Here is a 6,000-nt window from a genome sequence, read left to right on the forward strand (position 1 = left end):
GCAACCGCTTGCCCCCAGAAGTGCCTGAATCTGATATACTCATGCAAAGGGGACTGGTGCAGTGAATGGGAGGCAAGAACGAGTGTCGTAAAATGGCAAATATGAAAGAGGAGGGCAACTGTGGCCTTCACACTCAGGAGGGTAGGGAGAGGCTGGGCTATTAGTACTATTATACGCCAAAGGCCCCGTTAAGGCCGGTACATAAGGCGGTAAAGAAGTCACTGAAACATCATTTCTTTAATGGCTTCTTTGAAATGGGTGATGCAGGAGTGGTGCACGGCAGCAGCAGGCAGCTCATTCAAGCCCCTAGATTTTCGAAGGAAATATGAAGAACAGTGGGCGGCAGTATGCGCACTAGCGGGATAAACCGCATTGGAATGGCTGAGTCGGCATTAACGGCGGTGAGCAGGACTGACAGCGTCGTTTAGGTGCATAAAATGATGAAAACGATAAAAAAGGTGCCGTCTGCCAATTTTACGCCAAGCTGCAAGGCTAGCAGGGTTAGCTCGAAATTTGAATTTGGTTACGCTGGTTAGAGAGGAGTAATCTGTCTTGATAAATGTGGCCGCGCGCTTTTAGATTGATTCGATTGTCTTAGTAACAGTAGGTTAATGTGGATTCCAAACAGCATGTGCATATTACAGGTAGGGCTGGCACGTGTCACATCAGTACGAGGTTTAACGGAAGGCGGGGCGAGGTGTACGTTCCTTCGAAATAGCCAAAAACATGGTTAGCGTTATTGCTGATGTTCACGATATATATATATGATGACCAGGTGAGATCTGAAGCTATAGTTGTGCCAAGGTATTTACATGAATTAACTAGTGTAATTTCAGCAATAAAAATGCAGTATTTAGCGGGTTAGTAAGCTGATGGACGGTGAATTGATAGGGCACTTGTTTTCTTAATATTTATTTATTTATTTAGATATATTATATTTATTTATTTATTGGTACTGTAACCCTTACTTGAGGGTCATTACAGGGAGGAGTACAAACAAAAAATCAATAAACAATGGCAAAACATACATTAGGTTTCATGTTGCCGGTAGAACAATTCTAGCGAACACTCAAACGCTTTGACATTGGAACTAGCAAGAGCATACTCTCGATGTCTATTCCACACTTCTATGGTATAGGGGAAAAAATAATTTTTAAACCCGTCTACCCCAAGGATCAATTCTCGGTCCAGTTCTGTTTCTCTTGTATATTGTAACGAAGCCAAGGACGACGCAGTTGTCTTGAAGGAGAAACAAGTTTATTGGAGCGAACTTGTGCTCCCCTAACAACTCAAAAGAATACAGACGAGGCGGCGAAGCAGCGGTCAACAAAGTGACTTGCGTCGGCGAGCGTCGCAGAATCGAATACCCCGGCGTCTGCTCTGCCGGCTTTTTATTTTCGGCGCGCGTGGTTCTCGAACCGTCGATTCGCATCGAGAACATTGTAGATCCAAGAAGATTATTCCGGGCTGTTCACGTTAGATCGGGATGCTCTCCGTATCAGAACAGATAACACATGCGGCACAGAAAGAAAGAATGGAACACGCGTTTCCCTTGGCACAGAGATAACACAGACCGGCGCAGCCGGACGGTAAAAGCAAAACACAAATAAACAAACCCAATGCATGGTTCGCGGCATTACCCCCCCCCCCCCTCTAAGAGTGCATCGACCCGATGTTAACATAAGCGACAGTCCGAACGAATAAAAATAAAAGTTCGTCATCGTCTGTAAAAAGGTTTTAAGCGAACCACGTGGACGACTTCGGGCCGCGTGTGTCGTTGTGATGTGCCGGAGTCACCATCGGGGATCACTTCGTAGGTAAGTTGGACAACACGTCGTAGAATCTTGTAGGGTCCGAAATATCGTCGCAGAAGTTTCTCACTCAGTCCGCGTCGTCGGATGGGAGTCCAAACCCACACACGATCCCCTGGGTGGTACCCGGCGACTCGGCGTCGGAGGTTGTAGCGGCCGGCATCCACCAGCTGCTGGTCCGTTATACGAACTCGAGCGAGCTGGCGGGCCTCCTCCGCACGCTGAAGGCATCCTTGGACGTCGGCGTTCAGGTCGTCATCTTCTACGTGAGGCAGCATGGCGTCAAGCATTGTAGTCGGCAGTCTTCCGTAGACGAGCTCGAACGGTGTCATCTGCGTGGTTTCTTGGATAGCCGTGTTGTACGCAAACGTGCATACGGGAGAACTTCGTCCCAAGTCTTATGTTCAACGTCGACGTACATGGACAGCATATCCGCAATCGTCTTGTTGAAACGTTCCGTTAGACCGTTCGTTTGGGGGTGGTACGCCGTCGTTCTTCGGTGATCCGTCTTGCTGTAGCGTAAGATTCCTTGCATGAGCTCCGCAGTAAAGGCCGTTCCGCGGTCCGTGATGAGGACTTCAGGAGCTCCATGTCGCAGCACAACTTGTCGAATGAAAAACTTGGCGACTTCTTGGGCAGTCCCCCTCGGAAGAGCGGCGGTCTCCGCGTAGCGCGTGATGTAGTCTGTTGCTACGACAATCCACTTGTTCTCCGATCGTGACGTAGGGAACGGGCCCAGAAGGTCCATTCCAATCTGTTGGAAGGGCCTTGATGGGACGGCGATCGGCTGCAGAAGTCCGGCGGGTCTCGTCGGTGGCGTTTTTCGTCGCTGACAGTCACGGCAGCTCCGGACGTAGTGGGTGACGTCGGATGTAAGGCGGGGGCAGTAGTACTTCGCCTTGAGTTTTCCAATTGTGCCGGCTGTGCCGAGATGTCCGGAAGACGGGTCGTCGTGGCACGCTTCCAAAATTTCGTCACGAAGGTCTGCAGGGATGACAAGAAGGTAATTCGTTCTCGTTCCGGGGCTGAAATTCTTCTTCACAAGGACGGAGTTTCTCAGGCTGAATGCTGGTAAGCTGCGTTTCAATGTTCTAGGTACGGTGACGATGCATCCCTCGAGGTAGTCTATTATAACGCGTAAGTCAGGGTCGGCACGCTGCTGGGCGGCTAGGTCGCTCTCCGTCACGATTCCGAAGAACGCGCTGTCTTCATCAGAGTCTTGTGGTGGTGGGTCGACGGGGGCGCGGGACAGGCAGTCGGCGTCGGAGTGTTTCCTGCCGGATTTGTAGACGATTGTAACGTCGAACTCTTGCAGGCGCAAGCTCCACCGCCGAAGACGGCCAGAGGGGTCCTTCAAATTGGCGAGCCAACACAGCGCGTGGTGGTCTGTCACAACCTTGAATGGTCTTCCATACACGTATGGGCGAAATTTTGAAATCGCCCATATAATTTCCAGGCACTCTTTCTCAGAGGCAGAGTAGTTTTTCTCCTCCTTCGACAGACCACGGCTGGCATAGGTGATTACACTTCGCACCCGCTTTGTTTTTGGACGAGGACGGCACCCAAGCCTATATCACTGGCGTCCGTGTGTATTTCTGTATCGGCGTTTTCGTCGAAATGAGCGAGCACGGGCGGGCTTTGCAGGCGTTTTTTCAGCCCGCCAAATGCTTTTTCTTGGTCGTTGTCCGAGCTGAAAGGGGTGGTATCTTTCGTCAAGCGCGTGAGCGGCTCTGCAATGCGTGCTAAGTTTGCGACAAAGCGCCGGTAGTAAGCGCACAGTCCGAGAAATCTTCGCACGCCCTTCTTGTCTTTCGGCCTTGGGAAGTTGGCAACGGCTGAAGTTTTTGCTGGGTCAGGTAAGACTCCCGCGGCGTTGACGACGTGGCCCAAGAACTTGAGTTCCTCGTACGCGAAACGGCACATTTCAGGCTTCAGCGTTAGCCCCGACTTACGAATGGCCTCGAGTACAGACTCCAACCTTGCGAGGTGTTCGTCGAAAGTCCGGGCGAATACGACAACGTCGTCAAGGTATACGAGGCAGGTGTGCCACTTCAGGCCAGCTAGCACCGTGTCCATGACTCGTTGAAACGTTGGTGGCGCCGTACACAGCCCGAAAGGTGCACCTTGAACTCGTATAGGCCATCCGGGGTTATAAATGCAGTCTTCTCTCGGTCTCCCTCGTCCACTTCAATTTGCCAGTAGCCGGTCTCAAATCCATCGATCAGAAGTACTTCGCATGGCACAGGTGGTCGAGGGCGTCGTCGATTCGTGGCAGGGGGTACACGTCCTTTTTGGTGATTTTGTTCAGTCGCCGGTAGTCAACGCAAAACCTTAATGTGCCGTCTTTTTTCTTCACGAGTACGACCGGCTCAGCCCGCGGACTTTTCAATGGCTGTATTATGTCGTCGCCGAGCATGTCGTCGACTTGAGTCCGGATAGCTTCCCGCTCGTGTGAAGAGACGCGGTACGGTGACTGTCGGGTAGGTCGGGCTCCATCTGCGGTTATAATTCGGTGCTTAGCTAGGGGTGTCTGACGTAATTTTGAGTTTGCCGAAAAACACTCGCTGTAGCAACGGAGCAAATCCAGTAATCTGTCCCGGTTTTCTTGGAGCAGCGCCGGGTTCACGTCGAAAGGTTGCGGCGGCTTGGAAGCATCTGCGCGTGCGCATTCAAAGTTAGCGACCGCGATCACTTGACTTGCATCTTGCGTTTCTTCGAGGAACGCAATTGCAGCGCCCATGTTTAGATGCTGGTACTGCTCGGTGAAATTGGTGACCAAAACATGGGATTTGCATTACTTAAATGGCCTGATAAGGTGTCGGCACCCTTCGCCAGACAGTTTCGGTCCTTTTCCTCCTACCTCCCCCTCCCCCCCTCAAAGCCTCATCGCATCGCATGGCATTGCTTAAAGCGCGCAATGCCTCTTGCGACGGAGACACCGCGGTTGAGAAGCAACCTTTGGTCACCCTCTACGATAGCATCGATGTTAGGAGCAGCATCCTCACAGTAGACGGCGATCATCAAGCTTGCGCGGGGTGGCAGGGTGACGTGATCGTCGGCGATCCGTACAGCAGCACGGTGAGCGGGGTTCCGTGGCGGCGTCGTAGAGTGATCAGAGGAAAATGTTATCGACTTGGTCTGGAGATCAATTATTGCGCCGTTGTCCGTCAAAAAGTCCATTCCGAGTATTACGTCGCGGAAGCAGTTAGGTAAAATTACGAACGCAGCAGGGTACGTGATGCCGTCTATGGTGACGCGGGATGTGCACGTTCCACTTGGCGTTACGAGATGGCCTCCTGCTGTGCGTATATGCGGACCGTCCCATCTTGTCGTAACTTTCTTCAGCTTAGACGCGAATGACCCGCTCATCACCGAGTAGTCGGCTCCCGTGTCAATGAGGGCGACTACGTCAAAGCCGGCGATGGACAACTGGACGTCGGACGCTGCCTTCCTCGAGTTCCGGGTGCGTCGGGGCGTCGCATCTCGGCTTGTGCGTGTTGACGGTCGGGTACTGTGCGTCGTCGTTGTCGTCGTCTCAGCGGCAGGTTTGGTCATGTCAAGTACGCGTCGCGCCGTGTGGTTGTCGTCGTGTTCAGGAGTCACGTCAGGGTTAGGTCGGGTCGTCGGGATTCCGGGCTGTTCACGTTAGATCGGGATGCTCTCCGTATCAGAACAGATAACACATGCGGCACAGAAAGAAAGAATGGAACACGCGCTTCCCTTGGCACAGAGATAACACAGACCGGCGCAGGCGGACGGTAAAAGCAAAACACAAATAAACAAACCCAATGCATGGTTCGCGGCAATATTAATGACATTTCAAATCTTCAGGGCACAGAAAAACGTTTACTGTACGCAGACGACACGAACGTGTTCTTCTTTGGTATGCATATTCAAGACCTCTATAAAAAGCGAATCATTGGTTGGTAAATTTAGGTGCTTGGCTCAGATCAAATGGGCTAGAAATAAATGTAGATAATAGAAAATACCTCGTATTCAGACCAAAAGGGACACAAATTCCTACAAACCTGATGTTAAACTTTAATAACAAAAGCATCTTACAGTCTGAGACAATTTGTTTCCTTGGTGTAACATTTCATGGAAACCTTTCGTGGACACCACACGTAACTTCCCTTAGAAAAAACCTTTGTCGAGCTGTGGGTGCATTAAACCGGCTGAGATACTACCT

The sequence above is a fragment of the Haemaphysalis longicornis genome, unplaced genomic scaffold (assembly GCF_048455015.1).
Source record: "Haemaphysalis longicornis isolate Haplotype H1 unplaced genomic scaffold, Haemaphysalis longicornis Haplotype H1 scaffold_10, whole genome shotgun sequence".
Lineage (NCBI taxonomy): Eukaryota > Metazoa > Arthropoda > Arachnida > Ixodida > Ixodidae > Haemaphysalis > Haemaphysalis longicornis.